The 18468-nt window shown below is 38.8% G+C and overlaps 49 non-coding genes across 49 annotated transcripts; all 49 read right to left on the bottom strand.

Annotated features, from left to right (window-relative positions):
- Positions 1-84: 84 nt before the first annotated feature.
- Positions 85-157, bottom strand: TRNAK-UUU (transfer RNA lysine (anticodon UUU)). The gene has a single exon. It is a non-coding gene; the product is annotated as a tRNA-Lys (tRNA).
- A 645-nt stretch (positions 158-802) lies between these two features.
- TRNAK-UUU (transfer RNA lysine (anticodon UUU)) lies at positions 803-875 on the bottom strand. The gene has a single exon. It is a non-coding gene; the product is annotated as a tRNA-Lys (tRNA).
- A 107-nt stretch (positions 876-982) lies between these two features.
- Positions 983-1055, bottom strand: TRNAK-UUU (transfer RNA lysine (anticodon UUU)). The gene has a single exon. It is a non-coding gene; the product is annotated as a tRNA-Lys (tRNA).
- A 286-nt stretch (positions 1056-1341) lies between these two features.
- Positions 1342-1414, bottom strand: TRNAK-UUU (transfer RNA lysine (anticodon UUU)). The gene has a single exon. It is a non-coding gene; the product is annotated as a tRNA-Lys (tRNA).
- Positions 1415-1701: 287 nt separating this feature from the next.
- On the bottom strand, positions 1702-1774 carry TRNAK-UUU (transfer RNA lysine (anticodon UUU)). Its single transcript has one exon. It is a non-coding gene; the product is annotated as a tRNA-Lys (tRNA).
- A 285-nt stretch (positions 1775-2059) lies between these two features.
- TRNAK-UUU (transfer RNA lysine (anticodon UUU)) lies at positions 2060-2132 on the bottom strand. Its single transcript has one exon. It is a non-coding gene; the product is annotated as a tRNA-Lys (tRNA).
- A 107-nt stretch (positions 2133-2239) lies between these two features.
- Positions 2240-2312, bottom strand: TRNAN-AUU (transfer RNA asparagine (anticodon AUU)). The gene has a single exon. It is a non-coding gene; the product is annotated as a tRNA-Asn (tRNA).
- A 285-nt stretch (positions 2313-2597) lies between these two features.
- Positions 2598-2670, bottom strand: TRNAK-UUU (transfer RNA lysine (anticodon UUU)). Its single transcript has one exon. It is a non-coding gene; the product is annotated as a tRNA-Lys (tRNA).
- Positions 2671-3137: 467 nt separating this feature from the next.
- Positions 3138-3210, bottom strand: TRNAK-UUU (transfer RNA lysine (anticodon UUU)). The gene has a single exon. It is a non-coding gene; the product is annotated as a tRNA-Lys (tRNA).
- Positions 3211-3495: 285 nt separating this feature from the next.
- Positions 3496-3568, bottom strand: TRNAK-UUU (transfer RNA lysine (anticodon UUU)). Its single transcript has one exon. It is a non-coding gene; the product is annotated as a tRNA-Lys (tRNA).
- A 464-nt stretch (positions 3569-4032) lies between these two features.
- TRNAK-UUU (transfer RNA lysine (anticodon UUU)) lies at positions 4033-4105 on the bottom strand. The gene has a single exon. It is a non-coding gene; the product is annotated as a tRNA-Lys (tRNA).
- Positions 4106-4568: 463 nt separating this feature from the next.
- On the bottom strand, positions 4569-4641 carry TRNAK-UUU (transfer RNA lysine (anticodon UUU)). Its single transcript has one exon. It is a non-coding gene; the product is annotated as a tRNA-Lys (tRNA).
- Positions 4642-4926: 285 nt separating this feature from the next.
- On the bottom strand, positions 4927-4999 carry TRNAK-UUU (transfer RNA lysine (anticodon UUU)). Its single transcript has one exon. It is a non-coding gene; the product is annotated as a tRNA-Lys (tRNA).
- Positions 5000-5283: 284 nt separating this feature from the next.
- Positions 5284-5356, bottom strand: TRNAK-UUU (transfer RNA lysine (anticodon UUU)). The gene has a single exon. It is a non-coding gene; the product is annotated as a tRNA-Lys (tRNA).
- A 107-nt stretch (positions 5357-5463) lies between these two features.
- TRNAK-UUU (transfer RNA lysine (anticodon UUU)) lies at positions 5464-5536 on the bottom strand. Its single transcript has one exon. It is a non-coding gene; the product is annotated as a tRNA-Lys (tRNA).
- A 285-nt stretch (positions 5537-5821) lies between these two features.
- TRNAK-UUU (transfer RNA lysine (anticodon UUU)) lies at positions 5822-5894 on the bottom strand. The gene has a single exon. It is a non-coding gene; the product is annotated as a tRNA-Lys (tRNA).
- Positions 5895-6359: 465 nt separating this feature from the next.
- TRNAK-UUU (transfer RNA lysine (anticodon UUU)) lies at positions 6360-6432 on the bottom strand. The gene has a single exon. It is a non-coding gene; the product is annotated as a tRNA-Lys (tRNA).
- Positions 6433-6539: 107 nt separating this feature from the next.
- TRNAK-UUU (transfer RNA lysine (anticodon UUU)) lies at positions 6540-6612 on the bottom strand. Its single transcript has one exon. It is a non-coding gene; the product is annotated as a tRNA-Lys (tRNA).
- A 455-nt stretch (positions 6613-7067) lies between these two features.
- Positions 7068-7140, bottom strand: TRNAN-AUU (transfer RNA asparagine (anticodon AUU)). Its single transcript has one exon. It is a non-coding gene; the product is annotated as a tRNA-Asn (tRNA).
- Positions 7141-7247: 107 nt separating this feature from the next.
- Positions 7248-7320, bottom strand: TRNAK-UUU (transfer RNA lysine (anticodon UUU)). The gene has a single exon. It is a non-coding gene; the product is annotated as a tRNA-Lys (tRNA).
- Positions 7321-7427: 107 nt separating this feature from the next.
- Positions 7428-7500, bottom strand: TRNAK-UUU (transfer RNA lysine (anticodon UUU)). Its single transcript has one exon. It is a non-coding gene; the product is annotated as a tRNA-Lys (tRNA).
- Positions 7501-7785: 285 nt separating this feature from the next.
- Positions 7786-7858, bottom strand: TRNAK-UUU (transfer RNA lysine (anticodon UUU)). The gene has a single exon. It is a non-coding gene; the product is annotated as a tRNA-Lys (tRNA).
- A 107-nt stretch (positions 7859-7965) lies between these two features.
- TRNAN-AUU (transfer RNA asparagine (anticodon AUU)) lies at positions 7966-8038 on the bottom strand. The gene has a single exon. It is a non-coding gene; the product is annotated as a tRNA-Asn (tRNA).
- Positions 8039-8145: 107 nt separating this feature from the next.
- Positions 8146-8218, bottom strand: TRNAK-UUU (transfer RNA lysine (anticodon UUU)). Its single transcript has one exon. It is a non-coding gene; the product is annotated as a tRNA-Lys (tRNA).
- Positions 8219-9043: 825 nt separating this feature from the next.
- On the bottom strand, positions 9044-9116 carry TRNAK-UUU (transfer RNA lysine (anticodon UUU)). Its single transcript has one exon. It is a non-coding gene; the product is annotated as a tRNA-Lys (tRNA).
- Positions 9117-9223: 107 nt separating this feature from the next.
- On the bottom strand, positions 9224-9296 carry TRNAK-UUU (transfer RNA lysine (anticodon UUU)). The gene has a single exon. It is a non-coding gene; the product is annotated as a tRNA-Lys (tRNA).
- Positions 9297-9403: 107 nt separating this feature from the next.
- TRNAI-UAU (transfer RNA isoleucine (anticodon UAU)) lies at positions 9404-9476 on the bottom strand. Its single transcript has one exon. It is a non-coding gene; the product is annotated as a tRNA-Ile (tRNA).
- A 107-nt stretch (positions 9477-9583) lies between these two features.
- Positions 9584-9656, bottom strand: TRNAK-UUU (transfer RNA lysine (anticodon UUU)). The gene has a single exon. It is a non-coding gene; the product is annotated as a tRNA-Lys (tRNA).
- A 285-nt stretch (positions 9657-9941) lies between these two features.
- On the bottom strand, positions 9942-10014 carry TRNAK-UUU (transfer RNA lysine (anticodon UUU)). Its single transcript has one exon. It is a non-coding gene; the product is annotated as a tRNA-Lys (tRNA).
- Positions 10015-10121: 107 nt separating this feature from the next.
- Positions 10122-10194, bottom strand: TRNAK-UUU (transfer RNA lysine (anticodon UUU)). Its single transcript has one exon. It is a non-coding gene; the product is annotated as a tRNA-Lys (tRNA).
- A 107-nt stretch (positions 10195-10301) lies between these two features.
- TRNAK-UUU (transfer RNA lysine (anticodon UUU)) lies at positions 10302-10374 on the bottom strand. The gene has a single exon. It is a non-coding gene; the product is annotated as a tRNA-Lys (tRNA).
- A 467-nt stretch (positions 10375-10841) lies between these two features.
- Positions 10842-10914, bottom strand: TRNAK-UUU (transfer RNA lysine (anticodon UUU)). Its single transcript has one exon. It is a non-coding gene; the product is annotated as a tRNA-Lys (tRNA).
- A 645-nt stretch (positions 10915-11559) lies between these two features.
- On the bottom strand, positions 11560-11632 carry TRNAI-UAU (transfer RNA isoleucine (anticodon UAU)). The gene has a single exon. It is a non-coding gene; the product is annotated as a tRNA-Ile (tRNA).
- A 465-nt stretch (positions 11633-12097) lies between these two features.
- TRNAK-UUU (transfer RNA lysine (anticodon UUU)) lies at positions 12098-12170 on the bottom strand. The gene has a single exon. It is a non-coding gene; the product is annotated as a tRNA-Lys (tRNA).
- Positions 12171-12277: 107 nt separating this feature from the next.
- Positions 12278-12350, bottom strand: TRNAK-UUU (transfer RNA lysine (anticodon UUU)). The gene has a single exon. It is a non-coding gene; the product is annotated as a tRNA-Lys (tRNA).
- A 107-nt stretch (positions 12351-12457) lies between these two features.
- TRNAK-UUU (transfer RNA lysine (anticodon UUU)) lies at positions 12458-12530 on the bottom strand. The gene has a single exon. It is a non-coding gene; the product is annotated as a tRNA-Lys (tRNA).
- A 645-nt stretch (positions 12531-13175) lies between these two features.
- On the bottom strand, positions 13176-13248 carry TRNAK-UUU (transfer RNA lysine (anticodon UUU)). The gene has a single exon. It is a non-coding gene; the product is annotated as a tRNA-Lys (tRNA).
- Positions 13249-13355: 107 nt separating this feature from the next.
- On the bottom strand, positions 13356-13428 carry TRNAK-UUU (transfer RNA lysine (anticodon UUU)). The gene has a single exon. It is a non-coding gene; the product is annotated as a tRNA-Lys (tRNA).
- A 646-nt stretch (positions 13429-14074) lies between these two features.
- Positions 14075-14147, bottom strand: TRNAK-UUU (transfer RNA lysine (anticodon UUU)). Its single transcript has one exon. It is a non-coding gene; the product is annotated as a tRNA-Lys (tRNA).
- Positions 14148-14792: 645 nt separating this feature from the next.
- TRNAI-UAU (transfer RNA isoleucine (anticodon UAU)) lies at positions 14793-14865 on the bottom strand. Its single transcript has one exon. It is a non-coding gene; the product is annotated as a tRNA-Ile (tRNA).
- Positions 14866-14972: 107 nt separating this feature from the next.
- TRNAK-UUU (transfer RNA lysine (anticodon UUU)) lies at positions 14973-15045 on the bottom strand. Its single transcript has one exon. It is a non-coding gene; the product is annotated as a tRNA-Lys (tRNA).
- A 645-nt stretch (positions 15046-15690) lies between these two features.
- TRNAK-UUU (transfer RNA lysine (anticodon UUU)) lies at positions 15691-15763 on the bottom strand. Its single transcript has one exon. It is a non-coding gene; the product is annotated as a tRNA-Lys (tRNA).
- A 107-nt stretch (positions 15764-15870) lies between these two features.
- TRNAK-UUU (transfer RNA lysine (anticodon UUU)) lies at positions 15871-15943 on the bottom strand. The gene has a single exon. It is a non-coding gene; the product is annotated as a tRNA-Lys (tRNA).
- Positions 15944-16588: 645 nt separating this feature from the next.
- Positions 16589-16661, bottom strand: TRNAK-UUU (transfer RNA lysine (anticodon UUU)). Its single transcript has one exon. It is a non-coding gene; the product is annotated as a tRNA-Lys (tRNA).
- Positions 16662-16768: 107 nt separating this feature from the next.
- Positions 16769-16841, bottom strand: TRNAK-UUU (transfer RNA lysine (anticodon UUU)). Its single transcript has one exon. It is a non-coding gene; the product is annotated as a tRNA-Lys (tRNA).
- A 467-nt stretch (positions 16842-17308) lies between these two features.
- Positions 17309-17381, bottom strand: TRNAK-UUU (transfer RNA lysine (anticodon UUU)). Its single transcript has one exon. It is a non-coding gene; the product is annotated as a tRNA-Lys (tRNA).
- A 107-nt stretch (positions 17382-17488) lies between these two features.
- Positions 17489-17561, bottom strand: TRNAK-UUU (transfer RNA lysine (anticodon UUU)). The gene has a single exon. It is a non-coding gene; the product is annotated as a tRNA-Lys (tRNA).
- Positions 17562-17848: 287 nt separating this feature from the next.
- TRNAI-UAU (transfer RNA isoleucine (anticodon UAU)) lies at positions 17849-17921 on the bottom strand. Its single transcript has one exon. It is a non-coding gene; the product is annotated as a tRNA-Ile (tRNA).
- A 107-nt stretch (positions 17922-18028) lies between these two features.
- TRNAK-UUU (transfer RNA lysine (anticodon UUU)) lies at positions 18029-18101 on the bottom strand. Its single transcript has one exon. It is a non-coding gene; the product is annotated as a tRNA-Lys (tRNA).
- Positions 18102-18468: the final 367 nt, after the last annotated feature.

Genomic DNA, 18468 nt, shown 5'->3' with positions numbered 1-18468 from the left:
TAATTGGAATTAGAATTTACATAAATTTATTGAAAGTGAAATGATCTGAAGTTTAAATTATTGACGATTCTTTAAAAACAGAGTCGCCCGAACAGGGACTCGAACCCTGGACCGTTAGGTTAAAAGCCTAACGCTCTACCGACAGAGCTATCCGGGCTGAAACAAAATGAACTCCCGTAATAATTGGGATTAGAATTTCAATAATTTCACTGGAAATTAAATGATCTGAAGTTTAAATTATTGATGATTCTTCAAAAACACAGTCGCTCGAACAAGGACTAGAACCCTGGACCGTTAGGTTAAAAGCCTAACGCTCTACCGACTGAGCTATCCGGGCTCAAGCGAGGTGAACTCCCGTAATAATTGGGATAAGAATTTCAATAATTTTACTGGAAATTAAATGATCAGAAGTTTAAATTATTGATGATTCTTTAAAAACAGAGTCGCCCGAACAAGGAGTCGAACCCTGGACCGCGGTTTGAAGCCTAACGCTCCACCGACTGAGCTATACGAGCTGAAACGAAATGAACTCCCGTAATAATTGAGATTAGAATTTCAATAATTTTACTGGAAATTAAATGATCTGAAGTTTAAATTATTGATGATTCTTCAAAAACAGAGTCGCCCGAACAGGGACTCGAACCCTGGACCATTAGGATAAAAGCCTAACGCTCTACCGACTGAGCTATCCTGTCTCAAACGAAGTTAAATCCCGTAATAATTGGAATTAGAGTTTACATAAATTTATTGAAAGTGAAATGATCTGAAGTTTAAATTATTGACGATTCTTCAAAAACAGAGTCGCCCGAAAAGGGACTCGAACCCTGGACCGTTAGGTTAAAAGCCTAACGCTCTACCGACTGAGCTATCCGGGCTCAAGCGAGGAGAACTCCCGTAATAATTGGGATAAGAATTTCAATAATTTTACTGGAAATTAAATGATCTGAAGTTTAAATTATTGATGATTCTTCAAAAACACAGTCGCCCGAACAGGGACTCGAACCCTGGACCGTTAGGTTAAAAGCCTAACGCTCTACCGACTGAGCTATCCGGGCTCAAGCGAGGTGAACTCCCGTAATAATTGGGATAAGAATTTCAATAATTTTACTGGAAATTAAATGATCTGAAGTTTAAATTATTGATGATTCTTTAAAAAAAGAGTCGCCCGAACAAGGAGTCAAACCCTGGACCGTGGTTTGCAGCCTAACGCTCTACCGACTGAGCTATCCGAGCTGAAAAGAAATGAACTCCCGTAATAATTCGGGATTAGAATTTCAATAATTTTACTGGAAATTAAATGATCTGAAGTTTAAATTATTGATGATTCTTCAAAAACACAGTCGCCCGAACAGGGACTCGAACCCTGGACCGTTAGGTTAAAAGCCTAACGCTCTACCGACTGAGCTATCCGGGCTCAAGCGAGGTGAACTCCCGTAATAATTGGAATAAGAATTTCAATAATTTTACTGGAAATTAAATGATCTGAAGTTTAAATTATTGATGATTCTTCAAGAACAGAGTCGCCCGAACAGGGACTCGAACCCTGGACCGTTAGGTTAAAAGCCTAACGCTCTACCGACTGAGCTATCCTGTCTCAAACGAAGTTAAATCCCGTAATAATTGGAATTAGAATTTACATAAATTTATTGAAAGTGAAATGATCTGAAGTTTAAATTATTGACGATTCTTTAAAAACAGAGTCGCCCGAACAGGGACTCGAACCCTGGACCGTTAGGTTAAAAGCCTAACGCTCTACCGACTGAGCTATCCGTGCTGAAACGAAATGAACTCCCGTAATAATTGGGATTAGAATTTCAATAATTTTACTGGAAATTAAATGATCTGAAGTTTAAATTATTGATGATTCTTCAAAAACAGAATGGCCCGAACAAGGAGTCGAACCCTGGACCGTGGTTTGAAGCCTAACGCTCTACCGACTGAGCTATCCGAGCTGAAACGAAATGAACTCCCGTAATAATTGGGATTAGAATTTCAATAACTTTACTGGAAATTAAATGATCTGAAGTTTAAATTATTGATGATTCTTCAAAAACAGAATGGCCCGAACAGGTACTCGAACCCTGGACCGTTAGGTTAAAAGCCTAACGCTCTACCGACTGAGCTATCCGGGCTCAAGCGAGGTGAACTCCCGTAATAATTGGGATAAGAATTTCAATAATTTTACTGGAAATTAAATGATCTGAAGTTTAAATTATTGATGATTCTTCAAAAACACAGTCGCCCGAACAGGGACTCGAACCCTGGACCGTTAGGTTAATAGCCTAACGCTCTACCGACTGAGCTATCCGGGCTCAAGCGAGGTGAACTCCCGTAATAATTGGGATAAGAATTTCAATAATTTTACTGGAAATTAAATGATCTGAAGTTTAAATTATTGATGATTCTTTAAAAAAAGAGTCGCCCGAACAAGGAGTCAAACCCTGGACCGTGGTTTGCAGCCTAACGCTCTACCGACTGAGCTATCCGAGCTGAAAAGAAATGAACTCCTGTAATAATTGGGATTAGAATTTCAATAATTTTACTGGAAATTAAATGATCTGAAGTTTAAATTATTGATGATTCTTCAAAAACACAGTCGCCCGAACAGGGACTCGAACCCTGGACCGTTAGGTTAAAAGCCTAACGCTCTACCGACTGAGCTATCCGGGCTCAAGCGAGGTGAACTCCCGTAATAATTGGAATAAGAATTTCAATAATTTTACTGGAAATTAAATGATCTGAAGTTTAAATTATTGATGATTCTTCAAGAACAGAGTCGCCCGAACAGGGACTCGAACCCTGGACCGTTAGGTTAAAAGCCTAACGCTCTACCGACTGAGCTATCCTGTCTCAAACGAAGTTAAATCCCGTAATAATTGGAATTAGAATTTACATAAATTTATTGAAAGTGAAATGATCTGAAGTTTAAATTATTGATAATTCTTCAAAAACAGAATGGCCCGAACAGGTACTCGAACCCTGGACCGTTAGGTTAAAAGCCTAACGCTCTACCGACTGAGCTATCCTGTCTCAAACGAAGTTAAATCCCGTAATAATTGGAATTAGAATTTACATAAATTTATTGAAAGTGAAATGATCTGAAGTTTAAATTATTGACGATTCTTTAAAAACAGAGTCGCCCGAACAGGGACTCGAACCCTGGACCGTTAGGTTAAAAGCCTAACGCTGTACCTACTGAGCTATCCGGGCTGAAACGAAATGAACTCCCGTAATAATTGGGATTAGAATTTCAATAATTTTACTGGAAATTAAATGATCTGAAGTTTAAATTATTGATGATTCTTCAAAAACACAGTCGCCCGAACAAGGAGTCGAACCCTGGACCGTGGTTTGAAGCCTAACGCTCTATCGACTGAGCTATCCGAGCTGAAAAGAAATGAACTCCCGTAATAATTGGGATTTGAATTTCAATAATTTTACTGGAAATTAAATGATCTGAAGTTTAAATTATTGATGATTCTTCAAAAACACAGTCGCCCGAACAGGGACTCGAACCCTTGACCGTTAGGTTAAAAGCCTAACGCTCTACCGACTGAGCTATCTGGGCTCAAGCGAGGTGAACTCCCGTAATAATTGGAATAAGAATTTCAATAATTTTACTGGAAATTAAATGATCTGAAGTTTAAATTATTGATGATTCTTCAAAAACAGAATGGCCCAAACAAGGAGTCGAACCCTGGACCGTGGTTTGAAACCTAACGCTCTACCGACTGAGCTATCCGAGCTGAAACGAAATGAACTCCCGTAATAATTGGGATTAGAATTTCAATAATTTTACTGGAAATAAATGATCTGAAGTTTAAATTATTGATGATTCTTCAAAAACAGAATGGCCCGAACAGGTACTCGAACCCTGGACCGTTAGGTTAAAAGCCTAACGCTCTACCGACTGAGCTATCCGGCCTCAAGCGAGGTGAACTCACGTAATAATTGGAATTAGAATTTACATAAATTTATTGAAAGTGAAATGATCTGAAGTTTAAATTATTGACGATTCTTTAAAAACAGAGTCGCCCGAACAGGGACTCGAACCCTGGACCGTTAGGTTAAAAGCCTAACGCTCTACCGACTGAGCTATCCGGGCTGAAACGAAATGAACTCCCGTAATAATTGGGATTAGAATTTCAATAATTTTACTGGAAATTAAATGATCTGAAGTTTAAATTATTGATGATTCTTTAAAAAAAGAGTCGCCCGAACAAGGAGTCAAACCCTGGACCGTGGTTTGCAGCCTAACGCTCTACCGACTGAGCTATCCGAGCTGAAAAGAAATGAACTCCCGTAATAATTGGGATTAGAATTTCAATAATTTTACTGGAAATTAAATGATCTGAAGTTTAAATTATTGATGATTCTTCAAAAACACAGTCGCCCGAGCAAGGAGTCGAACCCTGGACCGTGGTTTGAAGCCTAACGCTCTACCGACTGAGCTATCCGAGCTGAAAAGAAATGAACTCCCGTAATAATTGGGATTTGAATTTCAATAATTTTACTGGAAATTAAATGATCTGAAGTTTAAATTATTGATGATTCTTCAAAAACACAGTCGCCCGAACAGGGACTCGAACCCTGGACCGTTAGGTTAAAAGCCTAACGCTCTACCGACTGAGCTATCTGGGCTCAAGCGAGGTGAACTCCCGTAATAATTGGAATAAGAATTTCAATAATTTTACTGGAAATTAAATGATCTGAAGTTTAAATTATTGATGATTCTTCAAAAACAGAATGGCCCAAACAAGGAGTCGAACCCTGGACCGTGGTTTGAAACCTAACGCTCTACCGACTGAGCTATCCGAGCTGAAACGAAATGAACTCCCGTAATAATTGGGATTTGAATTTCAATAATTTTACTGGAAATTAAATGATCTGAAGTTTAAATTATTGATGATTCTTCAAAAACACAGTCGCCCGAACAGGGACTCGAACCCTGGACCGTTAGGTTAAAAGCCTAACGCTCTACCGACTGAGCTATCTGGGCTCAAGCGAGGTGAACTCCCGTAATAATTGGAATAAGAATTTCAATAATTTTACTGGAAATTAAATGATCTGAAGTTTAAATTATTGATGATTCTTCAAAAACAGAATGGCCCAAACAAGGAGTCGAACCCTGGACCGTGGTTTGAAACCTAACGCTCTACCGACTGAGCTATCCGAGCTGAAACGAAATGAACTCCCGTAATAATTGGGATTAGAATTTCAATAATTTTACTGGAAATAAATGATCTGAAGTTTAAATTATTGATGATTCTTCAAAAACAGAATGGCCCGAACAGGTACTCGAACCCTGGACCGTTAGGTTAAAAGCCTAACGCTCTACCGACTGAGCTATCCGGGCTCAAGCGAGGTGAACTCACGTAATAATTGGAATTAGAATTTACATAAATTTATTGAAAGTGAAATGATCTGAAGTTTAAATTATTGACGATTCTTTAAAAACAGAGTCGCCCGAACAGGGACTCGAACCCTGGACCGTTAGGTTAAAAGCCTAACGCTCTACCGACTGAGCTATCCGGGCTGAAACGAAATGAACTCCCGTAATAATTGGGATTAGAATTTCAATAATTTTACTGGAAATTAAATGATCTGAAGTTTAAATTATTGATGATTCTTCAAAAACACAGTCGCCCGAACAAGGAGTCGAACCCTGGACCGTGGTTTGAAGCCTAACGCTCTACCGACTGAGCTATCCGAGCTGAAAAGAAATGAACTCCCGTAATAATTGGGATTTGAATTTCAATAATTTTACTGGAAATTAAATGATCTGAAGTTTAAATTATTGATGATTCTTCAAAAACACAGTCGCCCGAACAGGGACACGAACCCTGGACCGTTAGGTTAAAAGCCTAACGCTCTACCGACTGAGCTATCCGGGCTCAAGCGAGGTGAACTCCCGTAATAATTGGAATAAGAATTTCAATAATTTTACTGGAAATTAAATGATCTGAAGTTTAAATTATTGATGATTCTTCAAAAACAGAATGGCCCAAACAAGGAGTCGAACCCTGGACCGTGGTTTGAAACCTAACGCGCTACCGACTGAGCTATCCGAGCTGAAACGAAATGAACTCCCGTAATAATTGGGATTAGAATTTCAATAATTTTACTGGAAATTAAATGATCTGAAGTTTAAATTATTGATGATTCTTCAAAAACAGAATGGCCCGAACAGGTACTCGAACCCTGGACCGTTAGGTTAAAAGCCTAACGCTCTACCGACTGAGCTATCCGAGCTGAAAAGAAATGAACTCCCGTAATAATTGGGATTTGAATTTCAATAATTTTACTGGAAATTAAATGATCTGAAGTTTAAATTATTGATGATTCTTCAAAAACACAGTCGCCCGAACAGGGACTCGAACCCTGGACCGTTAGGTTAAAAGCCTAACGCTCTACCGACTGAGATATCCGGGCTCAAGCGAGGTGAACTCCCGTAATAATTGGAATAAGAATTTCAATAATTTTACTGGAAATTAAATGATCTGAAGTTTAAATTATTGATGATTCTTCAAAAACAGAATGGCCCGAACAGGTACTCGAACCCTGGACCGTTAGGTTAAAAGCCTAACGCTCTACCGACTGAGCTATCCGGGCTCAAGCGAGGTGAACTCCCGTTATAATTGGAATAAGAATTTCAATAATTTTACTGGAAATTAAATGATCTGAAGTTTAAATTATTGATGATTCTTCAAAAACACAGTCGCCCGAACAAGGAGTCGAACCCTGGACCGTGGTTTGAAGCCTAACGCTCTACCGACTGAGCTATCCGAGCTGAAACGAAATGAACTCCCGTAATAATTGGGATAATAATTTTACTGGAAATTAAATGATCTGAAGTTTAAATTATTGATGATTCTTCAAAAACACAGTCGCTCGAACAGGGACTAGAACCCTGGACCGTTAGGTTAAAAGCCTAACGCTCTACCGACTGAGCTATCCGGGCTCAAAGAGGTGAACTCCCGTAATAATTGGGATAAGAATTTCAATAATTTTACTGGAAATTAAATGATCTGAAGTTTAAATTATTAATGATTCTTCAAAAACAGAGTCGCCCGAACAGGGACTCGAACCCTGGACCGTTAGGTTAATAGCCTAACGCTCTACCGACTGAGCTATCCTGTCTCAAACGAAGTTAAATCCCGTAATAATTGGAATTAGAATTTACATAAATTTATTGAAAGTGAAATGATCTGAAGTTTAAATTATTGATGATTCTTCAAAAACAGAACGGCCCGAACAGGGACTCGAACCCTGGACCGTTAGGTTAAAAGCCTAACGCTCTACCGACTGAGCTATCCGGGCTCAAGCGAGGTGAACTCCCGTAATAATTGGGATAAGAATTTCAATAATTTTACTGGAAATTAAATGATCTGAAGTTTAAATTATTAATGATTCTTCAAAAACAGAATCGCCCGAACAGGGACTCGAACCCTGGACCGTTAGGTTAAAAGCCTAACGCTCTACCGACTGAGCTATCCGGGCTCAAGCGAGGTGAACTCCCGTAATAATTCGAATAAGAATTTCTATAATTTTACTGGAAATTAAATGATCTGAAGTTTAAATTATTGATGATTCTTTAAAAACAGAGTCGCCCGAACAAGGAGTCGAACCCTGGACCGTGGTTTGAAGCCTAACGCTCTACCGACTGAGCTATACGAGCTGAAACGAAATGAGCTCCCGTAATAATTGGGATTAGAATTTCAATAATTTTACTGGAAATTAAATGATCTGAAGTTTAAATTATTGATGATTCTTCAAAAACAGAGTCGCCCGAACAGGGACTCGAACCCTGGACCGTTAGGTTAAAAGCCTAACACTCTACCGACTGAGCTATCCGGGCTCAAGCGAGGTGAACTTCCGTAATAATTGGAATAAGAATTTCAATAATTTTACTGGAAATTAAAAGATCTGAAGTTTAAATTATTGATGATTCTTCAAAAACAGAGTCGCCCGAACAGGGACTCGAACCCTGGACCGTTAGGTTAATAGCCTGACGCTCTACCGACTGAGCTATCCTGTCTCAAACGAAGTTAAATCCCGTAATAATTGGAATTAGAATTTACATAAATTTATTGTAAGTGAAATGATCTGAAGTTTAAATTATTGATGATTCTTCAAAAACAGAATGGCCCGAACAGGGACTCGAACCCTGGACCGTTAGGTTAAAAGCCTAACGCTCTACCGACTGAGCTATCCGGGCTCAAGCGAGGTGAACTCACGTAATAATTGGAATTAGAATTTACATAAATTTATTGAAAGTGAAATGATCTGAAGTTTAAATTATTGACGATTCTTTAAAAACAGAGTCGCCCGAACAGGGACTCGAACCCTGGACCGTTAGGTTAACAGCCTAACGCTCTACCAACAGAGCTATCCGGGCTGAAACGAAATGAACTCCCGTAATAATTGGGATTAGAATTTCAATAATTTTACTGGAAATTAAATGATCTGAAGTTTAAATTATTGATGATTCTTCAAAAACACAGTCGCTCGAACAAGGACTAGAACCCTGGACCGTTAGGTTAAAAGCCTAACGCTCTACCGACTGAGCTATCCGGGCTCAAGGGAGGTGAACTCCCGTAATAATTAGGATAAGAATTTCAATAATTTTACTGGAAATTAAATGATCAGAATTTTAAATTATTGATGATTCTTTAAAAACAGAGTCGCCCGAACAAGGAGTCGAACCCTGGACCGCGGTTTGAAGCCTAACGCTCTACCGACTGAGCTATACGAGCTGAAACGAAATGAACTCCCGTAATAATTGAGATTAGAATTTCAATAATTTTACTGGAAATTAAATGATCTGAAGTTTAAATTATTGATGATTCTTCAAAAACAGAGTCGCCCGAACAGGGACTCGAACCCTGGACCATTTGGTTAAAAGCCTAATGCTCTACCGACTGAGCTATCCTGTCTCAAACGAAGTTAAATCCCGTAATAATTGGAATTAGAGTTTACATAAATTTATTGAAAGTGAAATGATCTGAAGTTTAAATTATTGACGATTCTTTAAAAACAGAGTCGCCCGAACAGGGACTCGAACCCTGGACCGTTAGGTTAAAAGCCTAACGCTCTACCAACTGAGCTATCCGGGCTGAAACGTAATGAACTCCCGTAATAATTGGGATTAGAATTTCAATAATTTTACTGGAAATTAAATGATCTGAAGTTTAAATTATTGATGATTCTTCAAAAACACAGTCGCCCGAACAGGGACTCGAACCCTGGACCGTTAGGTTAAAAGCCTTACGCTCTACCGACTGAGCTATCCGGGCTCAAGCGAGGTGAACTCCCGTAATAATTGGGATAAGAATTTCAATAATTTTGCTGGAAATTAAATGATCTGAAGTTTAAATTATTGATGATTCTTCAAAAACAGAATTGCCCGAACAGGTACTCGAACCCTGGACCGTTTGGTTATAAGCCTAACGCTCTAGCGACTGAGCTATCCGGGCTCAAGCGAGGTGAACTCACGTAATAATTGGAATTAGAATTTATATAAATTTATTGAAAGTGAAATGATCTGAAGTTTAAATTATTGACGATTCTTTAAAAACAGAGTCGCCCGAACAGGGACTCGAACCCTGGACCGTTAGGTTAAAAGCCTAACGCTCTACCAACTGAGCTATCCGGGCTGAAACGTAATGAACTCCCGTAATAATTGGGATTAGAATTTCAATAATTTTACTGGAAATTAAATGATCTGAAGTTTAAATTATTGATGATTCTTCAAAAACACAGTCGCCCGAACAAGGGGTCGAACCCTGGACCGTGGTTTGAAGCCTAACGCTCTACCGACTGAGCTATCCTGTCTCAAACGAAGTTAAATCCCGTAATAATTGGAATTAGAGTTTACATAAATTTATTGAAAGTGAAATGATCTGAAGTTTATTTTATTGACGATTCTTTAAAAACAGAATGGCCCGAACAGGTACTCGAACCCTGGACCGTTAGGTTAAAAGCCTAACGCTCTACCGACTGAGCTATCCGGGCTCAAGCGAGGTGAACTCACGTAATAATTGGAATTAGAATTTACATAAATTTATTGAAAGTGAAATGATCTGAAGTTTAAATTATTGATGATTCTTCAAAAACACAGTCGCCCGAACAGGGACTCGAACCCTGGACCGTTAGGTTAAAAGCCTAACGCTCTACCGACTGAGCTATCCGGGCTCAAGCGAGGTGAACTCACGTAATAATTGGAATTAGAATTTACATAAATTTATTGAAAGTGAAATGATCTGAAGTTTAAATTATTGATGATTCTTCAAAAACACAGTCGCCCGAACAGGGACTCGAACCCTGGACCGTTAGGTTAAAAGCCTAACGCTCTACCGACTGAGCTATCCGGGCTCAAGCGAGGTGAACTCCCGTAATAATTGGAATAAGAATTTCAATAATTTTACTGGAAATTAAATGATCTGAAGTTTAAATTATTGATGATTCTTCAAAAACAGAGTCGCCCGAAAAGGGACTCGAACCCTGGACCGTTAGGTTAAAAGCCTAACCCTCTACCGACTGAGCTATCCTGTCTCAAACGAAGTTAAATCCCGTAATAATTGGAATTAGAATTTACATAAATTTATTGAAAGTGAAATGATCTGAAGTTTAAATTATTGATGATTCTTCAAAAACAGAATGGCCCGAACAGGGACTCGAACCCTGGACTGTTAGGTTAAAAGCCTAACGCTCTACCGACTGAGCTATCCTGTCTCAAACGAAGTTAAATCCCGTAATAATTGGAATTAGAATTTACATAAATTTATTGAAAGTGAAATGATCTGCAGTTTAAATTATTGATGATTCTTCAAAAACACAGTCGCCCGAACAGGGACTCGAACCCTGGACCGTTAGGTTAAAAGCCTAACGCTCTACCGACTGAGCTATCCGGGCTCAAGCGAGGTGAACTCACGTAATAATTGGGATTAGAATTTCAATAATTTTACTGGAAATTAAATGATCTGAAGTTTAAATTATTGATGATTCTTCAAAAACACAGTCGCACGAACATTGACTAGAACCCTGGACCGTTAGGTTAAAAGCCTAACGCTCTACCGACTGAGCTATCCGGGCTCAAGCGAGGTGAACTCCCGTAATAATTGGGATAAGAATTTCAATAATTTTACTGGAAATTAAATGATCTGAAGTTTAAATTATTGATGATTCTTTAAAAACAGAGTCGCCCGAACAAGTAGTCGAACCCTGGACTGCGGTTTAAAGCCTAACGCTCTACCGACTGAGCTATACGAGCTGAAACGAAATGAACTCCCGTAATAATTGAGATTAGAATTTCAATAATTTTACTGGAAATTAAATGATCTGAAGTTTAAATTATGGATGATTCTTCAAAAACAGAGTCGCCCGAACAGGGACTCGAACCCTGGACCATTAGGTTAAAAGCCTAACGCTCTACCGACTGAGCTATCCTGTCTCAAACGAAGTTAAATCCCGTAAAAATTGGAATTAGAGTTTACATAAATTTATTGAAAGTGAAATGATCTGAAGTTTAAATTATTGATGATTCTTCAAAAACAGAATTGCCCGAACAGGTACTCGAACCCTGGACCGTTTGGTTATAAGCCTAACGCTCTAGCGACTGAGCTATCCGGGCTCAAGCGAGGTGAACTCACGTAATAATTGGAATTAGAATTTACATAAATTTATTGAAAGTGAAATGATCTGAAGTTTAAATTATTGACGATTCTTTAAAAACAGAGTCGCCCGAACAGGGACTCGAACCCTGGACCGTGGTTTGAAGCCTAACGCTCTACCGACTGAGCTATCCGAGCTGAAACGAAATGAACTCCCGTAATAATTGGGATTAGAATTTCAATAATTTTACTGGAAATTAAATGATCTGAAGTTTAAATTATTGATGATTCTTCAAAAACAGAGTCGCCCGAACAGGGACTCGAACCCTGGACCATTAGGTTAAAAGCCTAACGCTCTACCGACTGAGCTATCCTGTCTCAAACGAAGTTAAATCCCGTAATAATTGGAATTAGAGTTTACATAAATTTATTGAAAGTGAAATGATCTGAAGTTTAAATTATTGATGATTCTTCAAAAACAGAATGGCCCGAACAGGTACTCGAACCCTGGACCGTTAGGTTAAAAGCCTAACGCTCTACCGACTGAGCTATCCGGGCTCAAGCGAGGTGAGCTCACGTAATAATTGGAATTAGAATTTACATAAATTTATTGAAAGTGAAATGATCTGAAGTTTATTTTATTGACGATTCTTTAAAAACAGAATGGCCCGAACAGGTACTCGAACCCTGGACCGTTAGGTTAAAAGCCTAACGCTCTACCGACTGAGCTATCCGGGCTCAAGCGAGGTGAACTCACGTAATAATTGGAATTAGAATTTACATAAATTTATTGAAAGTGAAATGATCTGAAGTTTAAATTATTGACGATTCTTTAAAAACAGAGTCGCCCGAACAGGGACTCGAACCCTGGACCGTTAGGTTAAAAGCCTAACGCTCTACCAACTGAGCTATCCGGGCTGAAACGTAATGAACTCCCGTAATAATTGGGATTAGAATTTCAATAATTATTCTGGAAATTAAATGATCTGAAGTTTAAATTATTGATGATTCTTCAAAAACACAGTCGCCCGAACAAGGGGTCGAACCCTGGACCGTGGTTTGAAGCCTAACGCTCTACCGACTGAGCTATCCGAGCTGAAACGAAATGAACTCCCGTAATAATTGGGATTAGAATTTCAATAATTTTACTGGAAATTAAATGATCTGAAGTTTAAATTATTGATGATTCTTCAAAAACAGAGTCGCCCGAACAGGGACTCGAACCCTGGACCATTAGGTTAAAAGCCTAACGCTCTACCGACTGAGCTATCCTGTCTCAAACGAAGTTAAATCCCGTAATAATTGGAATTAGAGTTTACATAAATTTATTGAAAGTGAAATGATCTGAAGTTTAAATTATTGATGATTCTTCAAAAACAGAATGGCCCGAACAGGTACTCGAACCCTGGACCGTTAGGTTAAAAGCCTAACGCTCTACCGTCTGAGCTATCCGGGCTCAAGCGAGGTGAGCTCACGTAATAATTGGAATTAGAATTTACATAAATTTATTGAAAGTGAAATGATCTGAAGTTTATTTTATTGACGATTCTTTAAAAACAGAATGGCCCGAACAGGTACTCGAACCCTGGACCGTTAGGTTAAAAGCCTAACGCTCTACCGACTGAGCTATCCGGGCTCAAGCGAGGTGAACTCACGTAATAATTGGAATTAGAATTTACATAAATTTATTGAAAGTGAAATGATCTGAAGTTTAAATTATTGATGATTCTTCAAAAACACAGTCGCCCGAACAGGGACTCGAACCCTGGACCGTTAGGTTAAAAGCCTAACGCTCTACCGACTGAGCTATCCGGGCTCAAGCGAGGTGAACTCACGTAATAATTGGAATTAGAATTTACATAAATTTATTGAAAGTGAAATGATCTGAAGTTTAAATTATTGATGATTCTTCAAAAACACAGTCGCCCGAAAGGGACTCGAACCCTGGACCGTTAGGTTAAAAGCCTAACGCTCTACCGACTGAGCTATCCGGGCTCAAGCGAGGTGAACTCCCGTAATAATTGGAATAAGAATTTCAATAATTTTACTGGAAATTAAATGATCTGAAGTTTAAATTATTGATGATTCTTCAAAAACAGAGTCGCCCGAACAGGGACTCGAACCCTGGACCGTTAGGTTAAAAGCCTAACCCTCTACCGACTGAGCTATCCTGTCTCAAACGAAGTTAAATCCCGTAATAATTGGAATTAGAATTTACATAAATTTATTGAAAGTGAAATGATCTGAAGTTTAAATTATTGATGATTCTTCAAAAACAGAATGGCCCGAACAGGGACTCGAACCCTGGACCGTTAGGTTAAAAGCCTAACGCTCTACCGACTGAGCTATCCTGTCTCAAACGAAGTTAAATCCCGTAATAATTGGAATTAGAATTTACATAAATTTATTGAAAGTGAAATGATCTGCAGTTTAAATTATTGATGATTCTTCAAAAACACAGTCGCCCGAACAGGGACTCGAACCCTGGACCGTTAGGTTAAAAGCCTAACGCTCTACCGACTGAGCTATCCGGGCTCAAGCGAGGTGAACTCACGTAATAATTGGGATTAGAATTTCAATAATTTTACTGGAAATTAAATGATCTGAAGTTTAAATTATTGATGATTCTTCAAAAACACAGTCGCTCGAACAGGGACTAGAACCCTGGACCGTTAGGTTAAAAGCCTAACGCTCTACCGACTGAGCTATCCGGGCTCAAGCGAGGTGAACTCCCGTAATAATTGGGATAAGAATTTCAATAATTTTACTGGAAATTAAATGATCTGAAGTTTAAATTATTGATGATTCTTTAAAAACAGAGTCGCCCGAACAAGGAGTCGAACCCTGGACTGCGGTTAAAAGCCTAACGCTTTACCGACTGAGCTATACGAGCTGAAACGAAATGAACTCCCGTAATAATTGAGATTAGAATTTCAATAATTTTACTGGAAATTAAATGATCTGAAGTTTAAATTATTGATGATTCTTCAAAAACAGAGTCGCCCGAACAGGGACTCGAACCCTGGACCATTAGGTTAAAAGCCTAACGCTCTACCGACTGAGCTATCCTGTCTCAAACGAAGTTAAATCCCGTAAAAATTGGAATTAGAGTTTACATAAATTTATTGAAAGTGAAATGATCTGAAGTTTAAATTATTGATGATTCTTCAAAAACAGAATTGCCCGAACAGGTACTCGAACCCTGGACCGTTTGGTTATAAGCCTAACGCTCTAGCGACTGAGCTATCCGGGCTCAAGCGAGGTGAACTCACGTAATAATTGGAATTAGAATTTACATAAATTTATTGAAAGTGAAATGATCTGAAGTTTAAATTATTGACGATTCTTTAAAAACAGAGTCGCCCGAACAGGGACTCGAACCCTGGACCGTTAGGTTAAAAGCCTAACGCTCTACCAACTGAGCTATCCGGGCTGAAACGTAATGAACTCCCGTAATAATTGGGATTAGAATTTCAATAATTTTACTGGAAATTAAATGATCTGAAGTTTAAATTATTGATGATTCTTCAAAAACACAGTCGCCCGAACAAGGGGTCGAACCCTGGACCGTGGTTTGAAGCCTAACGCTCTACCGACTGAGCTATCCGAGCTGAAACGAAATGAACTCCCGTAATAATTGGGATTAGAATTTCAATAATTTTACTGGAAATTAAATGATCTGAAGTTTAAATTATTGATGATTCTTCAAAAACAGAGTCGCCCGAACAGGGACTCGAACCCTGGACCATTAGGTTAAAAGCCTAACGCTCTACCGACTGAGCTATCCTGTCTCAAACGAAGTTAAATCCCGTAATAATTGGAATTAGAGTTTACATAAATTTATTGAAAGTGAAATGATCTGAAGTTTAAATTATTGATGATTCTTCAAAAACAGAATGGCCCGAACATATACTCGAACCCTGGACCGTTAGGTTAAAAGCCTAACGCTCTACCGACTGAGCTATCCGGGCTCAAGCGAGGTGAGCTCACGTAATAATTGGAATTAGAATTTACATAAATTTATTGAAAGTGAAATGATCTGAAGTTTATTTTATTGACGATTCTTTAAAAACAGAATGGCCCGAACAGGTACTCGAACCCTGGACCGTTAGGTTAAAAGCCTAACGCTCTACCGACTGAGCTATCCGGGCTCAAGCGAGGTGAACTCACGTAATAATTGGAATTAGAATTTACATAAATTTATTGAAAGTGAAATGATCTGAAGTTTAAATTATTGACGATTCTTTAAAAACAGAGTCGCCCGAACAGGGACTCGAACCCTGGACCGTTAGGTTAAAAGCCTAACGCTCTACCAACTGAGCTATCCGGGCTGAAACGTAATGAACTCCCGTAATAATTGGGATTAGAATTTCAATAATTTTACTGGAAATTAAATGATCTGAAGTTTAAATTATTGATGATTCTTCAAAAACACAGTCGCCCGAACAAGGGGTCGAACCCTGGACCGTGGTTTGAAGCCTAACGCTCTACCGACTGAGCTATCCGAGCTGAAACGAAATGAACTCCCGTAATAATTGGGATTAGAATTTCAATAATTTTACTGGAAATTAAATGATCTGAAGTTTAAATTATTGATGATTCTTCAAAAACAGAGTCGCCCGAACAGGGACTCGAACCCTGGACCATTAGGTTAAAAGCCTAACGCTCTACCGACTGAGCTATCCTGTCTCAAACGAAGTTAAATCCCGTAATAATTGGAATTAGAGTTTACATAAATTTATTGAAAGTGAAATGATCTGAAGTTTAAATTATTGATGATTCTTCAAAAACAGAATGGCCCGAACAGGTACTCGAACCCTGGACCGTTAGGTTAAAAGCCTAACGCTCTACCGTCTGAGCTATCCGGGCTCAAGCGAGGTGAGCTCACGTAATAATTGGAATTAGAATTTACATAAATTTATTGAAAGTGAAATGATCTGAAGTTTATTTTATTGACGATTCTTTAAAAACAGAATGGCCCGAACAGGTACTCGAACCCTGGACCGTTAGGTTAAAAGCCTAACGCTCTACCGACTGAGCTATCCGGGCTCAAGCGAGGTGAACTCACGTAATAATTGGAATTAGAATTTACATAAATTTATTGAAAGTGAAATGATCTGAAGTTTAAATTATTGACGATTCTTTAAAAACAGAGTCGCCCGAACAGGGACTCGAACCCTGGACCGTTAGGTTAAAAGCCTAACGCTCTACCAACTGAGCTATCCGGGCTGAAACGTAATGAACTCCCGTAATAATTGGGATTAGAATTTCAATAATTTTACTGGAAATTAAATGATCTGAAGTTTAAATTATTGATGATTCTTCAAAAACAGAGTCGCCCGAACAGGGACCCGAACCCTGGACCATTAGGTTAAAAGCCTAACGCTCTACCGACTGAGCTATCCTGTCTCAAACGAAGTTAAATCCCGTAATAATTGGAATTAGAGTTTACATAAATTTATTGAAAGTGAAATGATCTGAAGTTTAAATTATTGATGATTCTTCAAAAACAGAATGGCCCGAACAGGTACTCGAACCCTGGACCGTTAGGTTAAAAGTATAACGCTCTACCGACTGAGCTATCCGGGCTCAAGCGAGGTGAGCTCACGTAATAATTGGAATTAGAATTTACATAAATTTATTGAAAGTGAAATGATCTGAAGTTTATTTTATTGACGATTCTTTAAAAACAGAATGGCCCGAACAGGTACTCGAACCCTGGACCGTTAGGTTAAAAGCCTAACGCTCTACCGACTGAGCTATCCGGGCTCAAGCGAGGTGAACTCACGTAATAATTGGAATTAGAATTTACATAAATTTATTGAAAGTGAAATGATCTGAAGTTTAAATTATTGACGATTCTTTAAAAACAGAGTCGCCCGAACAGGGACTCGAACCCTGGACCGTTAGGTTAAAAGCCTAACGCTCTACCAACTGAGCTATCCGGGCTGAAACGTAATGAACTCCCGTAATAATTGGGATTAGAATTTCAATAATTTTACTGGAAATTAAATGATCTGAAGTTTAAATTATTGATGATTCTTCAAAAACAGAGTCGCCCGAACAGGGACTCGAACCCTGGACCATTAGGTTAAAAGCCTAACGCTCTACCGACTGAGCTATCCTGTCTCAAACGAAGTTAAATCCCGTAAAAATTGGAATTAGAGTTTACATAAATTTATTGAAAGTGAAATGATCTGAAGTTTAAATTATTGATGATTCTTCAAAAACAGAATTGCCCGAACAGGTACTCGAACCCTGGACCGTTTGGTTATAAGCCTAACGCTCTAGCGACTGAGCTATCCGGGCTCAAGCGAGGTGAACTCACGTAATAATTGGAATTAGAATTTACATAAATTTATTGAAAGTGAAATGATCTGAAGTTTAAATTATTGACGATTCTTTAAAAACAGAGTCGCCCGAACAGGGACTCGAACCCTGGACCGTTAGGTTAAAAGCCTAACGCTCTACCAACTGAGCTATCCGGGCTGAAACGTAATGAACTCCCGTAATAATTGGGATTAGAATTTCAATAATTTTACTGGAAATTAAATGATCTGAAGTTTAAATTATTGATGATTCTTCAAAAACACAGTCGCCCGAACAAGGGGTCGAACCCTGGACCGTGGTTTGAAGCCTAACGCTCTACCGACTGAGCTATCCGAGCTGAAACGAAATGAACTCCCGTAATAATTGGGATTAGAATTTCAATAATTTTACTGGAAATTAAATGATCTGAAGTTTAAATTATTGATGATTCTTCAAAAACAGAGTCGCCCGAACAGGGACTCGAACCCTGGACCATTAGGTTAAAAGCCTAACGCTCTACCGACTGAGCTATCCTGTCTCAAACGAA

The sequence above is a fragment of the Phalangium opilio genome, unplaced genomic scaffold (assembly GCF_054372755.1).
Source record: "Phalangium opilio isolate 3A_F unplaced genomic scaffold, DU_Popi_V2 ptg001170l_1, whole genome shotgun sequence".
Taxonomy (NCBI): domain Eukaryota; kingdom Metazoa; phylum Arthropoda; class Arachnida; order Opiliones; family Phalangiidae; genus Phalangium; species Phalangium opilio.
This window is presented reverse-complemented; position numbering and strand designations above follow the sequence as displayed.